Genomic DNA, 25,428 nt, shown 5'->3' with positions numbered 1-25,428 from the left:
TGAGCTATACTGCATCTATGGGATCGACCGTTCCCGGACAACGCCCTACCACCCGCAAGGGAACGGTGCATGCGAGCGCTTTAACCGAACCCTGTTGCAAATGTTGCGAACACTGGATGCGGACAAAAAGATGAAGTGGCCCGAATTCGTGTCCGAGCTGGTGTGGGTGTATAATAATCGAGTTCATGCAACCACCGGCTATACCCCCTACATGTTGCTGTTTGGAAGAAGTGGCCGGGAAATCACCGAGCTGGTGCTAGACTCAGAAGACCCCGGTCCGGGCAGTAGCCCAAGTACCTGGATTCGAGAACACCAGCGTCGACTCCATACCGTGAGAAAACTGGTTGCTCAGAAGTTTCAGGAAGTAGAGCATGCAGTTCGGCCCCCGACCACAGGTGGATCGCTTCAGCCAGGAGACCGAGTGCTGGTGAGGGCTAAACGATTTGGGAGTAAGCTGGACCATCGTTGGGAGGCAATACCATATCGGGTGGTGAAGAAGGTCCACCCAGACAACCCCGTCTACGAGGTTAGGCCCGAAGGGGATGACGCCGCGACATCCAGGGTGTTGCACCGTAATATGTTGCGACTTTGCTCCTCTGAAGCAGAAGTCTGTAACGGGGCTGGGCCCTCAGACGTGTTGGCTGAAGTGCCACATACAGGAACCTTGGGGGATGAAGAAGGGTGGGCCACAATGCAGTTGGGCCCGTCAGAACCATTGGTGCCACTCCCGAGTGGAAGTCAGAATGAGTCAGGAAATGATTTGCAATCCCCAGAAGTTGATTCCTCGGATCTCCCGGAGTCTCCTCCGCAAGAAGAGCCCCGCAGAACTGAGCGGGCTAATGCCGGAATTCCTCCTAACCGGTATGCTCAGGAAGAGTTTATCTGGTCTCGAATCCAACAGAAAACGCAGGAGTGTGCCCAACTCCTGTCTGAGCTTGCACTGCCTGGAAGGAGACATCAATTCTGCGAGGAGTCCACTCGCCCGAGGACTGGCGAGCAAAAAGGAGGGAGGAATGTAGAACAAGCAAGAAAGCTTGTAAAAGAGCTTCAACATGACGTTTCAAGGATGGAGCGAGACTGCCATCTACTGGCCAGAGACAGTCAAGCGGAACCAAAATATACAAGGGAAGTTGCAGAGAGGGCAGATTCAGATGCTGGACCCGATCAGATGACTTCCAGGAAGGAGTTCAGAGAGATAAGAGGCCAGCGCGCCAAACCTGAGGGGTCTTTGGCGCCAAGCAGCAGAGAGGAGCAGACGTGCGCCCTGCGTCCTGAGAAACCCCGCGTGACAGGCCAAATCCAGAGGCCTGAGAGGTGCTCCACCCGGGCACCGGTAAAAGAGCTCCGGATCCCTCACAGTTGTGACCCGAGTGCTGTGCCTGCTGAGGATACTAGGAACCTGATCGCGGTGCTGAGTGAGTTCGCGGAACCCGACGTCGGCCGCCGACAGACGAGGCCTAGACCCCCCTATCCAAGGCTCGAGAGACTGCCTCCAACGGCCAAGCAGAGAGGAGCTGCATATGTGAGCAGGGCCGTCACTTCCACTGCTCACCCACGGTACCGGGGACAATTGGGTTTAAGTACTCAGGTTGGGAGGGGAACGGTTGGAGCTAAAGTAGCACAACGTGATTTAATTGAATTTATCCGGAAAGAGACTCACGGCCTAGCGGGAATAACCGGTGACCCCCGCTAGGGCCAAATTCATGGTTAAAGAACTTGTGTGGTGTCTCTCATGCTTGAGGGCATCACCTTACTTTAAGAGACTGCGCCTTATTTTAAGAGACTGCGCCTTATTTTAAGAGACTGCGCCTTATTTTAAGAGACTGCGCCTTACTTTGAGAAATTTTGTATTTTTCTGATATTTCAAACCAATGTTCATTACCCTTGTTGCTAATCCCTTGTTTCAGTATACCTGTTGTATAAAACTGTTTACAAACTTCTCTGACTGTTCTCGCCTTGTGTCTCTGTGCGTTGCATTCCGGCACCTGCATTACACATACAAAAAGGGCACACTACACACAAAAATAGACAAAAAACAGGAGCAAAGGCAATGATGAATCGTGGTCACTGTATTTTAGACACTCTCTTCGGCTCTTTGAACAGGGGTTGTGGTTTCAAGGAAAAAGGGCATAACTCACAGAGAAATAAAGATAGCTAAGATGAAAGAGGCATATCTTACATGCAACAACATGCTCCAAATTTAGTAGTAAAAAAGTTGTAAAATGTATGGTCATCAAGAGGGGTTAAAACGTTAGAAAATAGTGCCTAAACTTTACACTTAATTTTAGAAGCCAGACTTTTGGGCATGTTTACCAGGTTAGTAGTTTCACAGGACTGTTCCAAAATCAATAGTGACGGGTGATGGGGAGTATATTAAGTTGATTTTAAAGAATCACTCCAATCAAAGTTTTTATCCTTTTAATATATTGCAATCATTGTATTATATAGCACTGTGTACTTACAATTGCTCATTTTGCCCTTTTACCCAGATAATTATTCTCTTTTCTCTGCTGTAAGTAGACACAGGAAGTATCTTGTCCCTGCATTTGTAATTCCCCTTTTCCTGACTCAGCTGCTCATCCTCCCCCCTGCTATTGACTTTTGCAGTGACTCATGACTTGTGCAGAAAAAATTGACCTCCTGTCTCTACATAGAGCTTAGAGGGATTCAGATAGTCAGGTTTTAATCACGTGATGTTATAGACCTAATGGAAAAGAGAAGAATTAACTGGGTAGAAGGGAAAATGAGCAATTGTAAGTGCACAGTGCTATATAATATGATGATTGCAATATATTAAGAGGATAAAAATTTTGATGGGAGGAGGAGTGCCTCTTTAAGGGCACGACCGTATGTGTGGTCCGAGTGCTTTCCTTGAAATAAAGGAACAGCGCTTAGACCAATGATATTCAATGAAGCCATTCAGATGAATGATTTTACTCATTGACCAAATCTGCGTGTGAAAAAAATCACAGCGTGCACTAGTTTCTTCTGTAAATCAGATTAGATCTGTATATTCAAGTCTATAGGTGTGTAAAAAAAAATCTGATTCCGTATGGAGCCACATTATAGCATCTGCCATCTGATTTTTTACTGATACATTGCAATCCTGTTACATAGAAAACTGTAAATGGTCATGTAAATGATTAATAGCTGCTGCTGTAAAAAAATGGATGACAAGTGAGAAAAAGCTCATCCAACTTTTCTGGATAAAACTCTGATTGATTTTTATATGCTTTTATGTACCTACCCTAAGGCCAGGGTCACTCTGATCAAAGTTTGAGCCAAGTATCAGTTTACTGTGATCCGGTTCCCTCACAGGTGCAGAGAAGATGAAGAACTTAATTTCTTCATCTTCTCCATTGTCTAAGTCTGCGGATGTCGGACTGCACTCGGATGACATCTTAGTGCAGTCCGATGTTTTACACGCATCTATAGACTGCAATTTTTTTTTGTCAAGCCGAATTGGCGTGGGAAAAAAAACGCAGATCTTTACTGCCTCATAGTATAATATTGGTCCCAATGCTATCCGTTAAAACATCTGATAGCACTCGCCGAGTTATATGCCCTATGCATTATTCCCAATATTGCAAGTAACTCATATCACCTATTTACAGGATTCCAAGAAAAGATGTTTTTAAATGCCCCATCATAATGGAGCAGTGGATATCTTTCCTCCATTTCTTGCTTATGGCATTGTCTAAAATAGACAGATAGCTTTCTCTAGCAGTCCTACTGTCAAAAACGCAGCATCTTACATTTCCAGCAAAGTGGATGGGATTTATAAAAATCTCCTGCCCACTGTGCTTCTTTTTAACGCAGCGTAAACTGATCTGCGATGCGTGTGTCAAATCTGCAACATGTGAATTTCTGCTGAGTTTTCTGTGCGGATTTTCCCCATAGACTTGCATTAGATACAGAAAATCCACAGGCAAAAACTGCACGTGCATTTTTAGTGCATTTCCAATGCAGAAATGCATTAAAAATGCATGTAATCCGCACCTAAGGGTATGTGCAGACTATCCGGAGCCAGCTGCGGCCCCGAGGCTGCGGAGAAGCCGCCTCCGGCTTCTGCTAATTATGCAAATGAGCGCCAACCTCTTTTTTTTCTCACATGCAGACTTTCCACATAGAGATTAGGTCTATGGGGAAAGCCCGCTTGCGGACCCGCAGGGGAAATTGACATGCTGCGGTCTGGAAAGACGTGCCACATGTCAGTTTCCGTGGGAGTGCCGCAGACACATAGTGGGCATGGGATTTGTAGAAATCCCATCCACTATGCTGTAACATCTGGTCACCGCGGATTGCACTGATCGTGTGCACGTACCCTCAGTATAGCAATAAACTTTTGTTTGAAGCCAAATACCAGGAAGTATCAAAAACGAAGCAACTTTATTTAAAGCATGACATACCAACAAGAGACAAAAAACGCAGCGTCAAAAACGCAATGAATAACTGCAAGTAACCTAATTTAAATAATGGGAGCAGAAATTCTGCAGCGTCAAAAGCTCATCATGGAAATGTAATCTTATCGATCAGCAAGTTATGTTGGAAAGTAGGCTAGTGTAGCCAATATGGATAAAGAAGTAAAGATTTTTTTAGAATAGTTAATGTAATAGTTTCCTTTCTTTGTAATAAACTTTATTTTTACTGGAAACACCATAGTGTGATCTGCATTAGGATATGTGCACAAAATGTCTTTTAGCCATGTGCGAACCCAACAAATTTTTCAGGAGGAAGACGCTTCAAAACACTTTTAGTTTTTTTTATTCTTTTTGCGACATTTTTTGCTGCTGGCTTATTTTTTTTACTTGTATTAAATACAAGATGAAAAATATGCCATGTGCACATATCCTTTCTGTACAAGAAATCACACGTGATGTAAAATCATTTTCCATGAGAAAAAAAATTGCTACAGTAAGAATTTTTTTTGTGGAATGATAGATAGATATATAGATATGGATATGAGATAGATAGATAGATAGATAGATAGATAGATAGATAGATAGATAGATAGATAGATAGATATGTGATAGATAGATAGATAGATAGATAGATAGATAATAGATAGATCGATAGATATGGAGATAGATAATAGATAGACCGATAGATATGGATATAGGTAGATAATAGATAGATCAATCGATAGATAATAGATCGATAGAGAGATAGATAGATAGATGGATAGGTAGATAGATAGATAGATAGATAGATACAGTTAGGTCCATATATATTTGGACAGAGACAACATTTTCCTAATTTTGGTTCTAGACATTACCACAATGAATTTTAAACAAAACAATTCAGATGCAGTTGAAGTTCAGACTTTCAGCTTTCATTTGAGGGTATCCACATTAAAATTGGATGAAGGGTTTAGGAGTTTCCGCTCCTTAACATGTGCCACCCTGTTTTTAAAGGGACCAAAAGTAATTGGACAGATTAAATAATTGTAAATTAAATGTTCATTTCTAGTACTTGGTTGAAAACCCTTTGTTGACAATGACTGCCTGAAGTCTTGAACTCATGGACATCACCAGACGCTGTGTTTCCTCCTTTTTGATGCTCTGCCAGGCCTTCACTGCGGTGGTTTTCAGTTGCTGTTTGTTTGTGGGCCTTTCTTTCTGAAGTTTAGTCTTTAACAAGTGAAATGCATGCTCAATTGGGTTGAGATCAGGTGACTGACTTGGCCATTCAAGAATATTCCACTCTTTGCTTTAATAAACTCCTGGGTTGCTTTGGCTTTATGTTTTGGGTCATTGTCCATCTGTAGTATGAAACGACGACCAATCAGTTTGGCTGCATTTGGCTGGATCTGAGCAAACAGTATGGCTCTGAATACATCAGAATTCATTCGGCTGCTTCTGTCATGTGTCACATCATCAATAAACACTAGTGACCCAGTGCCACTGGCAGCCATGCATGCCCAAGCCATCACACTGCCTCCGCCATGTTTTACAGGTGATGTGGTATGCTTTGGATCATGAGCTGTACCACGCCTTCGCCATACTTTTCTTTTTCCATCATTCTGGTAGAGCTTGATCTTGGTTTCATCTGTCCAAATAATGTTCTTCCAGAACTCTGCTGGCTTTTTTAGATGTTTTTTAGCAAAGTCCAGTCTAGCCTTTTTATTCTTGATGCTTATGAGTGGCTTGCACCGTGCAGTGAACTCTCTGTAGTTACTTTCATGCAGTCTTCTCTTTATGGTAGATTTGGATATTGATACGCCTACCTCCTGGAGAGTGTTGTTCACTTGGTTGGCTGTTGTGAAGGGGTTTCTCTTCACCATGGAGATTATTCTGCGATCATCCACCACTGTTGTCTTCCGTGGGCGCCCAGGTCTTTTTGCATTGATGAGTTCACTGGTGCTTTCTTTCTCAGGATGTACCAAACTGTAGATTTTGCCACTCCTAATATTGTAGCTATTTCTCGGATGGGTTTTTTCTGTTTTTGCAGCTTAAGGATGGCTTGTTTCACCTGCATGGAGAGCTCCTTTGACCGCATGTTTACTTCACAGCAAAACCTTCCAAATGCAAGCACCACACCTCAAATCATCTCCAGGCCTTTTATCTGCTTAATTGAGAATGACATAACGAAGGGATTGCCCACACCTGTCCATGAAATAGCCTTGGAGTCAATTGTCCAATTACTTTTGGTCCCTTTAAAAACAGGGTGGCACATGTTAAGGAGCTGAAACTCCTAAACCCTTCATCCAATTTTAATATGGATACCCTCAAATAAAAGCTGAAAGTCTGAACTTCAACTGCACCTGAATTGTTTTGTTTAAAATTCATTGTGGTAATGTCTAGAACCAAAATTAGAAAAATGTTGTCTCTGTCCAAATATATATGGACCTAACTGTAGATATATAGATAGATAGACAGATAACAGATATGTGATAGATGGATAATAGATAGATAGATAGATAAATAGATAGATAGATAGATAGATAGATATGGATATAGATAGATAATAGATAGATAGAGGGGTAGATAGATAGATAGATAGATAGATAATAGATAGATCGATAGATATGGATATAGGTAGATGATAGATCGATAGATAGATAGATAATAGATAGATAGAGAGAGAGATAGATAGAGATATAGATAGATAGATAATAGATATGTGATAGATAATAGATAGATAGAGAGATAGATAGACAGATACATAATAGATGATAGATGATAGATAGATAGATAGATAGATACATTATAGATGATAGATAGATAGATACATTATAGATGATAGATAGATAATAGATAGATAGATAATAGATATGTGATAGATAGAGGGATAGATAGATAATAGATATGTGATAGATAGATAGATAGAGGGATAGATAGATAATAGATAGATAGATAGATAGATAGATAGAGGGATAGATAGATAATAGATAGATAGATAGATAGATACATAATAGATGATAGATGATAGATAGATAGATACATTATAGATGATAGATAGATAGATACATTATAAATGATAGATAGATAATAGATAGATAATAGATATGTGATAGATAGAGGGATAGATAGATAATAGATATGTGATTGATAGATAGATAGATAGATAGAGGGATAGATAGATAATAGATAGATAGATAGATAGATAGATAGATAGATAGAGGGATAGATAGATAATAGATAGATAGATAGATAGATACAGACAGACAGATAGATAGATAGATAGATAGATAGACATATGTATGGATAGATAGATAGATAATAGATAGATAATAGATAGATAATAGATTGATATGGAGATAGATATGATAGATATATAGATAATAGATAGCAGTGGTTTATTCATTCATGCACATTTTTAGCTCCCTAATATGCCTGAACCATTGTTTTACTAAGATGTTCCAAAATTGTGGCAAAACCATTGTATTTCTAAAAAATGTATGAATAAAAAATGCCTCATAGCAGTAATGTGTGAACGCAGCCTAAGGACTCATCCACATGTCAGTTTTACACGTATCTATCGTTCTTTTTGTGTTTTTCGTGGATAGCTCTGTTACCTGTGATAGTCTATGGGACTGCTCACATGTCCGTGATTTTTTACAGTGGACTGAGCAAAATTGCGGAGACATGTCCAATATTGATCTGAGTGACGGATCAAACTCGGCAATTAAAGTCTATGGGTCAGTGAAAAAATCTGACAGCACTCGGATGGCATCAGTGCGCCGTCCATTTTTCACTTATTGATAGAGAGAAGGTGGAGAAACTTTTTTTTTCTCATCAGTGAAAAACCAATGATGAAAATCTGATCCAAATCACCGATGAAACTCGGACTGATTTTGTACGAGAAAATCCCTGACATCTGAATGAGACCTAGGGGGTAACTTTACCCATCTTAAAATGTTACTAATAAAGGTAGTAGCGTCTTCTCAACTTCTTTGCAATCAAATCCACAGCCTATGACAGCCATCTATTCAGCCATTCATATATAATGCAAGTCCTAGTAACCAAGTTTGCAGGAAATGCTAGGATTTATAGTATCAGAGTGTGTATATTGAATCAGCTACAAAAATAGCATCATGTCCGTAGAGCTGTACATTTCTCTAAAAGCCACTGGTTGCCTTAGCTTATTTTCAATAGTCTTGCCTTCATTTAAAGGGATCAGACCCCCCCCCCCCCAGGGTCTCCAGCAGGAGCTGAGCGCACACAGGCGGCTGGGAGTGCTCCTGTACTCGGGGCAGTACGGTAGCAGCCAGGCTGCGCTCTTCCTCTCCTGCTGCTACATGAACAGATGAGTAAAGTTGCGTTCACATAATGCGGGTGTTAATGTGAGGCTCAGGCAGAGTCCTGACACCCCGGAGTATGAGCCATGCAGCCTGTACTGCAGGAATGCTGCTGAGCAATGGCAGCCTGAGAGCAGCAGGTCACATCTGGGTGCTGATGGCATCAGGCTGGTGATGAGGTGAGTGACTGATTCCACTTATTGATTACTGGCTCATTTAAGAACAAAGATATTGATCCAAGACAAGTCAGACCCCTCTACAAAGTGTTTGTATGTTCACGCTGTATTTACTCCCTGATTTTGGGGGATTTTCTGGAATTTTATTATTTCTTGCCTGTTTTCTGTCTATTTCCCCCATTAGGGTTACGGACTAGTTGTCTTTGTAGGTAATTCTGACTTCAGCTGCAGTCCTGCTCTGTAAATCTGATGGTGGGCATACCCATGTGTGATTACAATGGTTAACCATACGGTATACATCAGCAGATCGTTCCCGAATAACTCCTCATCCCATAACTAAAATGATTATTCTGTCACATTTCATCAAATATCCACCAACAGGCATCCTCCGTGTGCCTCAGCCGCTTATGGGGCACGACATTGCCAAATACATGACATGATAGCAATAGGCAAAAATAAATAAAAATTATAATAGTTGAAAATGTGATGATGAATTAATTTAAATTGATTATATCCAATTAATATAGAATCCTAATATTATTAAAACAAGTATTTGTATGGCCAATCACAGCTATGGCACTCAACAGTTCAATGATAGGACATACATTAGGATGCTGGAAAGAGTTAACGTGATACATTGCATATATTGGGGACACCATGTGTAATGTGCTCACTTGAGACCAGCAATGTATCTAGATGTGATAGAAGTAATGTACTGTATACCTAATGCTGGGGGGCGTCCATAGTATATAGAAACTTATTGCCTCTGATAGAACTATTTAGTAAATGGCTAAGTACATGGTGGTACCCTGCTGTTGGGTGGGCCACATACATACCATAAAATAGAGCTGGTAGTTCCCAAGTAGAGAGGAGAGTGCGGCTTCAGACTAATAAGTAACATAACTGACTTTGCATTGCTGACTGTGGGTATCGCAAACCATTTCTGCTGTATGTGATAGATCAGTGACCCCCTTATTCTGAGCCACTGGCGGACATTTAAAGAGGAGGATCCCTGGGCAAGAACAGTACATGGTCCAGTAATTCATCAGAATACAAAATTCTTTTTTTGGAGGTGGCAGTGCCCCCCCACCCACCCGCCTCACCTCGTGGCCCCCTTTGTGGCTGCACAGGTTGCACCAATGTTGTGTCCGCCCCTGTTTTAAACCATTGCATAGTGTCTTGTAATGTTGATTGCTGAATTGTCATTGTGGGAAAATATTGATAGATTTTATCTCGTGTGGTCAGCTCCATTTTATAGATGATGAGTCTTATGAATAATAAATCCAAACTTGGCAAAACTCAACAGTTTATCGTAATGAGATATCATTTAATAAAAGGCTTCAGTAACCGTTTCATTAGCGAAGCGATGGGTTGTAAACCCGTCTGATGTTAGATGTATCAGTATTATCAGTCTGGTGCTTTTACCTACAGTCAAGTGGATTAATCAGTTGTTCAAAAAAGTAAAACTCCGCTCGGCTACATGTACGTCTCCGCTGTTTTGCTTTGTGTTTGTTGCTGTTGTATATATCTTAGGTGTAATATTGTGCATGTGTATAAATATCGTCCTGGCAGCTTTATGGATCCTACTTTAAACATTGTAATAGTTTAGCACCATGTAGGGAAACTTCTATAGAAGAAGAGCACCTGAAGCAGCGGCGACTGCTGATACACTAATATCTCTCAAAGGAGCAAAGATTGGCACCCCCCCCCCCCAATGTTTCTCGCCCACAGCCTTACACAGTTACTTAGGCTAAAAAAAGACACAGGTCAATCAAGTTCAACCTTTCTTCACCAGTTATACATTTGCTATCACTAGATTATTTATATCCTACAATGCAATTTGTTGTTACATCCACCCCATCTATAAAAGCTGTTATAGTGTCGGCCATTACTAGCTCTTATGGTCGGCATTTCACAGTCTGACTGCTCTGACTGGAAAGAACCCTTTCCTGTTTAGGTGCCAGAATCGTCTTTCTTCCACACATAATAAGTGCCCCTTAGTCCTTTGAAAGGTCCTTGGAAGGAATAACTCCTGAGCCTGTTTTCTGTACACATGTATTTATACATATAAATGAGATTTCCTCTGAGGCGTCTTTTTTCTAAGCTAAACAAGCTCAACTTTTCCAACCTCTCATCATATGAGAGGCCTTCCATCCCTTGTAATAATCTAGTTGCTGCCTTTGAACTGACTCTAACTTCTGAATATCCTTTTTTTAAATGTGGAGTCCAAAACTAGATCCCATAGTTTAAATGTGGCCTCACCAGTGATTTATAAAGGGGCAACAGTACGTTGGGATCGCAGGATTTTATTTCTCTTTTTATACACCCTAAAATCTTGTTTGCTTTTGCGGCTGCTGCCTGACATTGAGTACTGCTGCTCAGCTTACTCGTAACCAGAATACCCAAGTCCTTCTGTTCTGTACCCCAAGTATATTTCCATTTAATGTACTTGCAGTTATACCATTATTGCAGCCCCAGTGCATTACTTTAAATGTATCTATATTAATTTACATCTGCTATGTGTTGGCCATGCAGACATATAATCCAGACTGTACTGTAATATTGTGTGTAATAATACTAACGTAACCATGAAATCTCCCATAACCACTGTAATGCACACTTTGCACGCTTCTGTGATTTGCCATGTAAGAAGTCTGTTCACTTTATATTAATAGTTTGAAAATGTTCTCTACTCTGTAATATTATAGGCTTAGGCGAGTTTCTCAGGGAATCGTTTCTTCTGTACTCCATGATATAACTCTTACATAAGGTAATGTATCTTTCCATAACAATAACTTGTCTTTAAAAGTCATTATAACAGTTGATAAAATGGAGTTGCTTAAAGGTGACTATAGTGAATAGCAGGGGTCTGCAACCTTCGACTTCCCGACATTGCTTGACAGCCACAGGTCGTCAGTCGGCTGTCAGGGCATAAATTGTGTTAAGTCATGGTCATGACTTTTTGGTCATGTATGTTTTTTTTGTCCTGAAGAAGTATGGTACTTCGAAACGCGTAGACAAAATAAAAAACACTGCGTATTATCCTAGTGTGGACCTGGATTTATTATCTTCTACTAGCAGCTCGGAATTTTCCACATAAACCTGTCTAGTAATGGTATCTAGTAGAATCTGCATTCTCATATCCCATAGACCATTCCCTGAAACGCCATCATTTTTTACTGTTTTTAATTGATGATAATTACCACTTCGCAAAATTTGAGTGAAAGGCATCTCATCCAGCCAAGCAGAACCCTGCTCTGCAACTGAAAAGGGGAGAGTCCCACAAAACAGTGGTGGCGCTAGAGAGGCAGATGACTTCCTTTTCTAAGAGAGTTTATCTGTATATCTTATTACCACGAGGCGTTGCCTAAGAGACTTCTTACTCTTTCACTGGATCTCGTTTACAGGAACCAATAATCCTGCAGAGCTAAGACTTGAAGATATCTCTTACATCTGCATTAAAGTCCTGAGATCACCTGAGTACGGCCAGGCAAAGAGTATAAAATGAGTTAGAATTATATAACTAAGTTCGGTATCTTTCTAATATATTTTGTGTTTCACTTCGTCATCATTTTCAAGATCTCAATAACATCAAGTTTAGCCAATCCTCTATGACACTCATCGCTAGCCTGTGGCTGTCATGCTATTGAGAACTACAACTCCCAGCATGGGCTGATGCACTGCAACTGCAAGGAAATATAGTTTTGCCACGGCTGAAGAGCCACGTGTTGGGGATCTCTGCTCATAGATCTGTGCAGACTTAAAGGAACCTGTCACCAAGTTTTTCCCATATAAAATACTTTCCGTCTGATGAGCGTCTCTGGTCTTGATCCGGCGCCTGCCCTCTTCTAGCGATCGCTGTCCTCCTTCCCTGCTTCATGTGTATGATGGGTCCCACGTCTTCCACACAGTGTCCTCCTGCACAGGCATACTTTGCTCTGTCCAAAGTACTGTAGTGCACATGCATCGGCTTTACTTTCATGTCATCAGCTCTCTTTAGCCTTTCCCGATGCATGCGCACTACTACAGTACTTTGTTCTGCCCTCAACAGGGAAGAGCGAAGTGAGCCTGCCCAGGAACGCGATGGAGAACACTGTGTAGATGACGCAGGACACGTCATCCTCATGAAGCAGGGACGGAGGACAGCGATCGCAAGTAGAGTGGAGGCGCCGGATCAAGACCACGGACACCCATCCGATCGGACTGCCCCATCTGTAAGTATAATAAAACCAATTTTTGGGGATCTAAATACTAGATTGGGGACTAGGCCCTAATGGTGGTGGAAGTACTTTACATGGGAAAAAACTGATGACAGGTTCTCTTTAAACTTCAGGGAAATAGAAGATGACTGCGACTGATATTTTCTAACAAACCAATAAGCTGTGTGACCAGAACTAAGTCCAAACAGATTTATAACCAGCTGCCCCTAGCGGTGGCTGCATACTGGCAGAATTTTAACCTTTAGCGCTTTGTCGATGAATTGTATTTGGAGCTATGCATTCGAAAAATTTCCAACCACTATAAAGATATGACGCGCCCCCTGGGCCATATTCAGGGGATACCCGGAGCCGGATCTGGATAGGGGTAGTAGTCCTTGTGGCGGTGACCCGGTCCGTGCCCAGGGTGTCAAACTAAGTGGCAGTCTATGGCAGTAGATGTTAACTTGGATGTCGACTACGCCACCCGTTGAGTGCGGCTTTGCAGCCGCCGCTGCAGAACAGTCCACTGAGGCCAGGTGTATGAGGATGTGCAGCGTGGTGGTATAACCCCCAACGGGAGGGGTATGGCCTCAGGGCAGCAGGGATAGATGATGGGGGTGATGGTGGTACACGAGCGCAACAAAGACAACTCGGAGTCTTGGTGGTGCAGTTCAGGGTCTTTACTCACGGTTACTCGGTTACTGCTCCAGGCCACCGCTGCAGAGGTGGCCGCCTGTGTCGCGCTGTGCTCACCAGGTGAGGGGCTCGGTTAACTCCCAGGTCTTTCTGGAGTGCTTTGCAGGACCCCCTTTATGTCCCCTGTCTCTGGTCTTCAACCCCACTAGTGACCACGCTTATGTCCAGCTGCCTCGGACCTTCTTGGTGGGCAAACGTTGGCCTGCGTTTCCCAGGTCCTATGTGGTGCCTTTCTAGCGGGTGTGGTGAGGGGCTGCTCCACATGTAATGTCGCAGCCTCCGGTTCTTAGTTGAGGGTAGTTTCTCTCCTCCACTAATTTGGGATCCGGTTCCCATCTTCTTGACCTGACCCCCCTACTCAGGTAGCGGCGGGCGTGTGGTGGCTACCAGCCAGTCCACACCCCTGGGGTCCCCTCTGTCCTTCCTGGAGCCCAGTCTGCTCCTCTTCCTCCTTCTTCCCTCCTCCAGGCTCAGGCCTCCTGACAGGGCCTGCCTGTGGAGCAGAGCCCATAAAGCAGCTCTGCTCCCTGTCTTCTCCTCTCTCAACTCACTCCCTTTCCAAGATGGTGCCTCCCTTTATACTCCTGTACAGAGTGCACCCAGGATCTACTTCCCCCACGCACACACTACCGGGTTCCCTTCTCTAGGTGTTCCCTCCCCCCACTCCAGCCAAGGACATGCTCACTCGTGCCTGCATAACTAATGGGAGCACCGTCGAGCTGTCCCCCGGAAATGTGGTGTAGTGCATGTGGGTGTTAGGGTCCTGAGCCACACTCCATCCTTACCTGGAAGTGAGATATCGCACATCTGGGTGAGATGCAATACCTCTGTAGCAACCGAACCCTCGGGGTGCTACATTCCCCCCTGGCAAAACCCAGCACGTCCGCGGGCTGGAACTGAGCAAAAGACAGGGTATACATTAGAACATGCAAATTTTTCATAAACAACAAGTATAACAGGTATCAACATTCAGTTTCCCTTTATGGGAACGGCTCTCTCTTAAACGGTATAAGTGCATATGTACTGTTCTGGAACTCTTTTTCATAGTAACACATTCTAGCATATAAATTTTTCATATAAAACATTTCTAGCAGCAGATCCACGAAGAAGTCTCTTTATAACAGGTCACCATTTATTCTGCAACCAGGTGTCCATTTTCCTAAAACAGGGAGACGTAACCAGGTAGGGGTCTGTCCTGCCCCGAGTCCTTAACAGTCTTTTAGTCCATCCTGGGTTACGCTCCCCTAACTGTACAAAGGATTCCCGGTAAATCCACCAAGGACTCCTATACATTACTAGAAACACATAATTATTTACAGGATATGGCCGCTCTCAGTCCTCGGCCAGGTAGGGGTGGCTGTTCTCAGTCCCCAGCCAGTTAGAGGGAAAAAGGGGTGGCTGTTCTCAGTCCCCAGCCAGGTAGGGGGTAAGGGAAACAGTTTTCTTTCTGTCCCAACGGGGACCACACTCTTAGTGGAAACAGTCCCACAACAGTCCTTATACCCGGTCGGGTAACTATTTACATCTCCTCTTTTACCGTTTACGATTAACGGTGTGCTCCTCACGCTCCTTTCTCTTTCTCAGGTTCAGACCCGTCCGGGCCCTCTTGGTACTCGGGGTCTGAGTGGTACTGTTAATGACGCCCGGGGTCAGGGGGTGCGACTTTGGGCCTGGGCGTGGGCTGGTGGTGGCAGTGCCCAGGTCTGGAGGGCTCGGCTGCAGGGCTTGTTGCGGGGTCCGGAGCAGGTCTGCGTCTGCAGCGCCTGGGATCGGCGGCTCCACCGGGTGGCCCGGGAGCAGGCTGACGCTGGCAGCGTCCGGGACAGGGAGACTCCTCTTACCTGCTCCCGCGACCGCTCCTGCGTCACGCGTCTTCTCCTGGTGCTGGTCGGGGCCCGCGACGGCTGGGGCGCTGCCGATGCTGGGCAGCTTAGTCTGCTGCCGGTCCGCCATCTTGCTGTCCGTTCCTGGTGTCCTCCTCCCCCCTGGTGGACCGTGGCCTACCTGGCGATGATCCTCTTCCGTAGGCCGCGGCTCCGCAGTTGATCATCAGGGTCGAGGACCTTCCGTCGCGCTCCAGTGACGTCGGCGTCTGCTGGGCTCCTTCCAGGACCTTACGCAACATCCGGACGTGAGGCGGGGCTTCAGTTCTCGCGCGCTTTCGGAGTCCACGCCCCTCTTCTTCCCGCGCGGCGTCCTTAAGATGGCGCCCAATGGCGGGAAAACTCCACAGATGGCGGGAAGAAGGCTGAAGATGGCGCCGGATGGCGGGAATCTTCACGGATGGCGGGAAGAAGGCTGAAGATGGCGCCGGATGGCGGGAAAACTTCACGGATGGTAAGTTTTAAAAGTCTCTTTTTCAGGCACGCAGTACCGGGCTCGGAGGATGTTCATTCAGTTGTTTAATGTTGTTGAAAAAAAAGCAGATCACAGACATGGCACAAAACTAAAGTAATTTCAAATGGCAACTTTATGGCTTTAAGAAACACTAAAAGAAATAAAGATAAAAAATGTGGTACTCAGTAAGGGTAATTTTTTTCAGACCAAGCAGAGGGAAAAAATTATGGAATCACTCAATTCTGAGGAAAAAATTATGGAATCATGAAAAACAAACACACAAAAGAACACTCCAATACATCACTAGTATTTTGTTGCACCACCTCTGGCTTTCATAACAGCTTGCAGTCTCTGAGGCATGGACTTAATGAGTGACAAACAGTACTCTTCATCAATCTGGCTCCAACTTTCTCTGATTGCTGTTGCCAGATCAGCTTTGCAGGTTGGAGCCTTGTCCCGAACCATTTTCTTCAACTTCCACCAAAGATTTTCAATTGGATTGAGATCTGGACTATTTGCAGGCCATGACATTGACCTTATGTGTCTTCTTTCAAGGAATGTTTTCACAGTTTTTGCTCTATGGCAGGATGCATTATCATCTTGAAAAATGATGTCATCATCCCCAAACATCCTTTCAATTGATGGGATAAGAAAACTGTCCAAAATATCAATGTAAACTTGGGCATTTATTGAAGATGTAATGACAGCCATCTCCCCAGTGCCTTTACCTGACATGCAGCCCCATATCATCAATGACTGTGGAAATTTGCATGTTCTCTTCATGCAGTCATCTTTATAAATCTCATTGGAACGGCACCAAACAAAAGTTCCAGCATCATCACCTTGCCCAATGCAGATTCGCGATTCATCACTGAATATGACTTTCATCCAGTCATCCACAGTCCACGATTCCTTTTCCTTAGCCCATTGTAACCTTGTTTTTTTCTGTTTAGGTGTTAATGATGGCTTATGTTTAGCTTTTCTGTATGTAAATCCCATTTCATTTAGGCGGTTTCTTACAGTTCGGTCACAGACATTGACTCCAGTTTCCTCCCATTTGTTCCTCATTTGTTTTGTTGCGCATTTCCTGTTTTGGAGACATATTGCTTTAAGTTTCCGGTCTTGACACTTTGATGTCTTCCTTGGTCTACCAGTATGTTTGCCTTTAACAACCTACCCATGTTGTTTGTATTTGGTTCAGATTTTAGACACAGCTGACTGTGAACAACCAACATCTTTTGCAACATTGCGTGATGATTTTCCTTCTTTTAAGAGTTTGATAATCCTCTCCTTTCTTTCAATTGACATCTCTTGTGTTGGAGCCATGATTCATGTCAGTCCACTTGGTGCAACCGCTCTCCAAGGTGTGATCACTCCTTTTTAGATGCAGACTAGCAAGCAGATCTAATTTGATGCAGGTGTTAGTTTTGGAAATGAAAATTTACAGTGTGATTCCATAATTTTTTCCTCAGAATTGAGTGATTTCATAATTTTTTCCCTCTGCTTGGTCTGAAAAAAATTACCCTTACTTAGTACCACATTTTTAATCTTGATTTCTTTTAGTGTTTCTTAAAGCCCTAAAGTTGCCATTTGAAATGACTAGAGTTTTGTGCCATGTCTGTGATCAGCTTTTTTTCAACAACATTAAACAACTGAATAAACATCCTCCGAGCCTGGTGATTCCATAATTTTTGCCAGGGGTTGTATAAACCGTGATATGGCTAGTTGTAATTGTATTAGGATGAATATACAGCGAGATGAGTCATGTGGATTAGAACCAATTTACAGTGCAGTGAAATTTGACCGAAGCCCATTTGACACTGCAAATGCAATGTGTAAAGTGTCACATGAGCTTTCACTATGCAACTCTTATACAATAACTTTCTACAATTGACACCCATTCACGTCACATTGGGACTTATGGGTATAAATACAGCAAGGTCGCACAAGGTGTCCATACAAAATGTAGATGAGGTGATGCTAATGGAAATGAAAGATGTCTCAGCAGCTCCTAAAAATGCAAATCTTTTTATAGAAAGAAGATCACTCTTATCCGGTGCACCAGACCATGATCCCCATCAGATAGCCAGTTTTCCAGCATTTATACAATGCACTACAATGCCCATAATGCATAGTTGTGTCCCTATTACATACCATTACTAAAGAGCCCATGAAGGGGAATTTAGTGCTAATTGTATTCTGTGATTTCAGATTTATAGCTATGAAATATGACTACTCATCCTAAGTCATAAATATCAGTAGCTTTTAGTCTACACTCACTTTTATGTATATTGATTCATTACTGCTTAGTTCACATGTAATGATCTCATGTGAATCCAACAGAGAATGAAAATCACCATATGCTATGTTGTGTGCCTTATTAGGGTGGTTTCACACAGATGGGGGATTTATCATGAAGGGAATTTTTTCAGCTCAGTTTTACCTATGGCTGCATTGCTTTTATTTGCACCACGTTTTAAAAGGGAACCTGTCACCAGAAAAAATGCTAACCCTAACCTGCAAGTATACTGTTAATCTGCAAGTTAATAGTGATTATGCTGCCCAGTGCCTGCAGCATTCCGGTTTAAGTCACGGAGGCGGCGCGGGTTCAGTCACCACTCAGTATACAGAGTGGCTGATGTAACCGTGCCCCGAGCCTGACTGACAGCCAGCCCCAATACAGAGGCAGTGTCAGTCAGGGCCAGGGGCGCGGAAAGAGCCGCTGCTCTGTATACTTAGAGCGGTGACTGAATCCCCACCCGTGCCGCCCCTGTGACTGAAACCCCGGCCCTGACTGACAGTTGGTGCCCACGGCATCAGGGCCGGCTGTCAGTCAGGGCTGGGGGCACTTTTACAGTGGTGACTGAACCAGCGCCGATGCCGCACCAGTGACTGAAACGTGAATGCTGTTGGGGGGAATAAAGTAAATTTTCTCCCCGCAGCATTAGGCTAAGTTTAGGCGCCAGGCAGCATAATAATGCTACTATTTAGGTTAATAGCGGTTTTTGTGGTGACAAATTCCCTTTAAGTGTCAAACAACTTTGGTGCATTTTTAGATACAGCACTTCTATCGGGAGCAGTTTTTCCCCTGTATAGATAGATATCCCTTGCTGGAGCGAGAATTGCAATTTATTGGGGACTTTTTTAAAAAGTCACAATTCATAAATATGGCTTAAACACAATTTACAAAGAGAAGTACATCCACTTTTTAAAAGTGGCAAGAATGAAGCAATATAGAAAAAAGTCACAAATTTTTGTCAAAACTAGCATATGACTCCAAAGACATGCTGATAGGGAATGTAGATTGTGAGCCCCAATGGGGACAGTGCCGATAATAAATCGTCTGAATTGTAAAGCGCTGCGGAATATGTTGGCTCTATATAAATAAAAAGATTATTATTATTATGACAAAATTTCTGATTTTTAAAGCTAAAAACTGTTGGAAAAGCCTTGATTAATGTCCTCTTTCTCCAACACACACATACACATACACAAACACATATACATACTGTGACAAAGTCACTGGTAAGGTGATAGAGGGAAGATATGTTTCACGGAGGCTATTAGCTTCCGTGAATTGAAACCATGAAGTTTGCTCCAGCATGTTATTTGCTGAGAGGGTTAAACCTCCATTTTAAAAGGGAGTGTTTTTTGTGAATAACCATTGTGAAGGGTGGGAGGTCATTCACCATATCTCCACCTCAGGGTGTGGTCTGGGGTTTAAATACACGGCCTGCTGAGGCATTTAGTGTTCAGTGAGTCTGGAGAGAGTAACTCCAGATCTGTTTGTGTGAAACTAGCCTGAACCGCGTGGAGTTGCTGAGCAAGCGGATCCCTGCTACCACAAGGACTGTGCTTTTGTGTTACCATTTTGCTTTGTTTTCCCTGTTTTGCCCAAAGGGCCGTGTTTTCTTTTATGAACTCAGTGTTGGTTTATGCTGCATTTTAATAAACCAACCAGAAGTTTTAAAGAGACAGCGTACCTGTGTCTACCTCCATGTGCAGCTGAGTGAGCGATCTACTACAATACACACAAACATATATACACACACAAACACACAGTTTTTTTAGATTATGCCTCAGTGATGAAATATAAAGAAAGAACTTATATTTCTCATTCCTGATGGATCCACTTTAGCCTTAGACTCAAAAGACTGCACTGAAAACCGCAGCAGGTTAAAATAGTTAAAATAGACATTGTGAATAGCTCAGATGTGTGCATGGCACCTTGATCTGGACACTATGTGGCTATGCCATTACTGAACAGAGTTAAAGGGAATCTGTCAGCAGACTTTTGCAATGTAATCTAAAGACAGCAGGAGATAGAGACTGAAACACAGAATTAAAGAATGTCACTTGCCAAAGTGCATGCTGTTTACTAACTGCAAAGGATTTATTCACTAAGAGATTAACATTTCCGGACTAGTCCAGCAGCGCCTCCTCTTGTGGTAAGCACCTCGCTGCCTATGCACTTTGTTCACATAGAGTCTGGTGTAGGCGGGGTTTGCTTTCTCAGCGCTGCTTCATTCTAAATCTAAAGGCTCTGATTGTGTCAGAATCTCTGCACCCAGTAATCTAAGCGATACATCGTTGGATTCAGCTTCTCTTTGCCTACAACAGGCTGCTCTCAGATGAGGTAGCAAAAACCTGCTGAAAATTTCACTTTAATTAAGCTATGTACCTTAACTCCTGAATGAGTTGAGGAGGACTGGCACATAACCTTAACGGAAACACTGGGTAATGGTGAGACCTTTACTTTAGACATTTAGATTCTGATCTGTAATATTAGAGGTTTGTCAGCTTTACTGGATAAACTGAGCTTTTAGCATTTGATTTTAAGGACTTTATAGGGCTATTCTGATTTCATCCAATAAAAACTTTTATTTTGTAGACTAAAATTTTTTATTATATACATTTATTTATAGTATACACTTTGGGGCTGGTGTAATACACTTGAATAGTTCCAATATTTTTGCATACCATGGAGTTGTACAAAAATATTGGAACTTTTGGCACTTTCATGCCAGTTTCAAGCAGTTCCACTAATATGGGTGGAGCTGGGGAGGAGCCTGGGCAGGGCGATTCTAGGCTCACCCATCAAATTCATAGAAAGTGGCAGCATTTCTTAGGCCCGAAATGTTACTCCAATCTCTGACTTGGAGTAACATTTCTGGTGAGTTGCACAAAGGTGCACTTCTCTGATAAGATGCATCAGATTTATTAACTTCACCTCCTAATGAATTCACATATTGTTCCTACACGCCCATCATTAAGACTGATATATGAAGCACCAGGCTTAATGATTCTGGACTTTTGTTTTCATTTCTCATATTTTCAAGATCTCAATATTCAGTCATTCACTACCTTCATTGTCTTGTTTCAATGGATGAATTTCTGTTCAAATGATGATCCCATACAGTTAATGTACACTGACAAGCAAAAGGGTAACAATGTTTTTGAACTTTTGACTTTCGGGCTCCATATCTCAATATCCACTACTGCTTCGAACGTGAGACTACCATCATTTTATGGACAATCATCTTGGCTATCTCATACATAAATTTGAGTTTCTACTATTTAGCATATGATTAGTTATGCAGATTCTTGTCATATGACTGCATTGTTACTGTTTTGCTTCTAAAAATCAAAGTTTTATTTTTTATTATTTTGTCAGTATTTTGTAAATCCACCTTTGGCTTTCAACACTGCCTGAAACCTTCTGGGTATGCTCTCAATCAGATTCAAGCATGTCTCGACCGAAATCTGATCCCAGGTTTCTTCTACATTTTCCCAAAGTTGGTGCATACTGGTCGACTCACTTGGGTAGGAATACAGCTTTTATTTCACTCTACCCACAAGTGTTCAATTTGGGTTAAGGTCTGGGGACTATGGGGACCAATCTAGCACCTCTACTTCATTGTCATGGAACCATTTCTTCGCCAATCTTGTATGCTTCGGGTCGTTGTTCTTTTGGAACACTATGTTGTCCTTTCCATACCCATAGTACTCAAGTGTACGAAGTAACTCGTCTTGTGAGATACTTACACATAATTCAGCATTGAGACCACCATCTGACGCACCCCCTGGGCCATGTGCAAGGGATACCCGGAGCCGGATCTGGATAGGGGTAGTAGTCCTTGTGGCGGTGACCCGGTCCGTGCCCAGGGTGTCAAACTAAGTGGCAGTCTATGGCAGTAGATGTTAATTTGATTGTCGACTACGCCACCCGTTGAGTGCGCCTTTGACGCCGCCGCTGCAGAGCAGTCCGCTGAGGCCGGTGGTATATGTGCAGCAGTGATGGTATAACCCCCAACGGGAGGGGTATGGCCTCAGGGCAGCAGGTGTGGATGATGGGGGTTGTGATGATGCAGAAAGAAGACTCAGAGTCAGGAGATGCAGTTCAGGGTTTTTACTTACTGGTGTTCTTTTGGTCACTCTGGCCTTGAGTGACCACCCGAGCCGTGCTGCGTCCACCAGGTCCTGGACTCGGCTAACCCCCAGGCGATTCCGGAGCGTGGTCCTGAGCTCCCTTCTGACTCTCTCTCTCTCTCTGGCCGTTCCCACCAGGGATCCACCTGTGTCCGGCTCCCTCGGGTCTCTTAGTGGTCAAGCCTCCTCTGGGCTCCCTGACCCTATGCTCGGTGTGCCATTCTGGTGGATTTGGTGGGGGTCGTGGCAGATCCTGCCCACGACCTCCGGTTCCTGGCTAAGGTTTGTTTTGGCCTCTGCCAGCTTGGGATCCGGTACCCTTGTTCGCCAACCCTTCACCCTTTTGTCTTTATTCTGGGGTCTTGGGGTTCCCTTCTTGTCTTTCTCTCTGGGTCCTTCTTTTCTCCTCTCTCCCTCTGCAGGCTTGGCTCTGGAGCTGGGCCCAGCCGGAGCCACAGCTCCCTGTCAGCCCTCCTGGCTGAGCTCCTCTGCTCTGCTCCTCAGGCTAAAAAGACCCTGTCCTAAGATGGTGCCCACCATATATACTCCCTCTATGTGTGAGCCCAGGTGACTAGCACCCAATGAGCTCCTAGCTTTACCCAGACTACTCCCCCTATCTGCCCCTACACTACTGGGATGTTCCACCCCTCTCCCACTCCAGCCAGGGACAGACGCTGTCGTACCTGCACATATACTGGTGGGAGTACCGTAGTTCTGTCCCCCGGAAATGGGATGTATGTAGTGCATGCAGCCTACTGAGCTCAGTTCCACACTCCATCCTTACCCGGGAGTGGAATACCACACCTCTGGCTTGAGGTGTAATACCCCTGTAGCAGCCGAATCCTCAGGGTGCTACATTCCCCCCTGGTAAATCACAGCACGTCCTCGGGCTGTAAAAGAGCAAAATATCCAAAAACATACAAAATTTTTGCAAAAACATCATAAACATATAAAACACTATATATATATCAGTAGCATAATACTCTTCATATAAAACTTTTCATAAAAAACATTCTTGACCTCTGACCACTTGTGCAAATTGTGACCAGGTAAGTGCCACAGTCTCTGGTAGAAAAAACAGTTTCCTATAAAACCGATAGGGGGCACTTTAGGAAGCGCAACTATATACAAGGGAAGGTGGCCGCTCTCAGTCCTCGGCCAGTGGGGAAAAGGGATGGCTGCTCACAGTCCTCAGCCTGTGGGGAGATGGGACACACTGGAACAGTTCACTGGTCCCAACGGGGACTATAATGGTAACAGTTCCTGTACCCTAACGGGTAACTATTTTACAGTTCCATTTACCGTACTTTAGTAGCGGCGTCCTCCTGATGCTTCCTCCCTGTACCCTTCAGACCCGTTCGGGTCCTCTTGCTCCTCCTGACACCTCAGCTCTTTCTCTGTCAGTCGGTGTACATGAAGGGCATAGGGTCCTTTGGCACATTGGTGCCGGGTGAAGGTGACCTCATCACCCAGGTAAAGATCACGACCTCTGTGTCCCTCCGGTAGGTGGGACTCGACATCTCTTCTGGTCACGAAGACGTCGCCGGGGGTGTGATGATCTCTGATGAAGCCCCAACCGTGCTGCAGTTGGAATTTGATTACAGTCCCGGTGGCACGGGGACCGTGGGCTGCACGGGGGTTCCTTCGGGTCCGGCTCTTTTGTTCTGCACTCTTTACTTGCAGCCGCTCCTCGCGGACCCGTCTCTCTCTCCGTTCTCGCTCAAAGGCTTCCAACTGCTGGCGGCAGCACTCCGCACGCTCCGCTGCAGCCGCCCGGGTCTCTTGAGTGAACCCGATGAGGTCTCCTCCTGCGGGGTCCCACTCAAACTGCGCCTCCTCTAACGAGAGCGGGGTCATCTTGACGGGCGCCGGAACCGGGATTAGGGGCTCATCCAGGGGTCTTTCTTTCCGGAGTCGGGGATGGTGGTACTCCGGCGGCCACACAAAGGGCTGCCCATCCGGGCAAGTGTGCTGGGCAAACAAGTCCTCACCCAGGTGCGGCACAGTGGAAGTTGAGGGCGCGGTGGTGGCAGCGGCGCCCGGGATCACTAGGCCTTGCGACCAGGCTTGGGGTACCCTGAAGGTAAAGGGCACCGTGAAGACGGCGGCGCCCGGGGGCACTCGGCCTTGCGACCAGGCCGGTGGCGTCTCCTGCTTGGCCGCGCTCAGGGTTGAGGCGCGTGACGTCACAGGGGGCGTGGTCGCGGCTCCTGCTTGGGGCCTAGTCTGGAGCGGTAGCGGTGCGGCAACGGGCACGATCGGTGGGATTTCGGGCTCTGCGACGGGGAGCGGGGGTAGGCTTACGGTGGCTGGGCTTGGGGTAGTGACGTCCCCTTTACTTGCCTCCGTCTCTTCAGCTCCCTCTGCGGCGTCGTCTCCGGCCTCCGTCCCTTCTGCATCCTCTTCAGGGGCAGGCGTGCTCCTCGTTGCGGGTGGTGTGCTCCGCTGGCGGGCTCCAGCCTGCTGGGCCATCTCCCTGCTCCATTCCGTCAGCGTTTCTCGCTGCACCTGGGCCATCCTCTGTGCGAGGCCCTCCAGCGCGGTCTGTGCATGCTCCCGGTCTCGGGGGAGCTGTGCCAGGATCTCCACCAGGTCTTGTGGGGTGGTAGCTTGCATCAGGCTCCTGACCACAGGGTCGGTGCTGCCTGCCTCTCCCTCCATCTCCGGGTACGGCTCCTCCAGACTCCTCCAAGCTGCTCCCATCTTCTCTCTTTTGTTCTGTCTCCGCCTACTTTGAGGGCGGTCCTGGGGCAACTTGGTGATTGTCAGTTCCAGGGGCAGACCCCCCACGCTGATGGACATCTCAATCATTGCGGTCTCTGCTGGTGGGGGCGGTCTTCGTTTTTGGCGC

At 44.7% G+C, this 25,428-nt stretch overlaps 1 protein-coding gene across 2 annotated transcripts in view; it reads left to right on the top strand.

The window, feature by feature from the left end:
* Positions 1-8,642: 8,642 nt before the first annotated feature.
* ADRA1A (adrenoceptor alpha 1A) overlaps positions 8,643-25,428 on the top strand; it is a 251,406-nt gene continuing 234,620 nt past the window's right edge. For both annotated transcript variants that reach the window (XM_073653537.1, XM_073653535.1), the window contains exon 1: positions 8,643-8,919. The gene's annotated coding sequence lies outside the window, so the exon portion shown is untranslated. The remainder of the gene's footprint in view (positions 8,920-25,428) is intronic.

This window comes from Phyllobates terribilis, unplaced genomic scaffold, assembly GCF_046119375.1.
Source record: "Phyllobates terribilis strain yellow unplaced genomic scaffold, ASM4611937v1 Scaffold_11__3_contigs__length_659146591, whole genome shotgun sequence".
Classification (NCBI taxonomy): domain Eukaryota; kingdom Metazoa; phylum Chordata; class Amphibia; order Anura; family Dendrobatidae; genus Phyllobates; species Phyllobates terribilis.
Note: the sequence above shows the minus strand (reverse complement) of the source record. Positions and strands in the feature narration are given on the sequence as shown.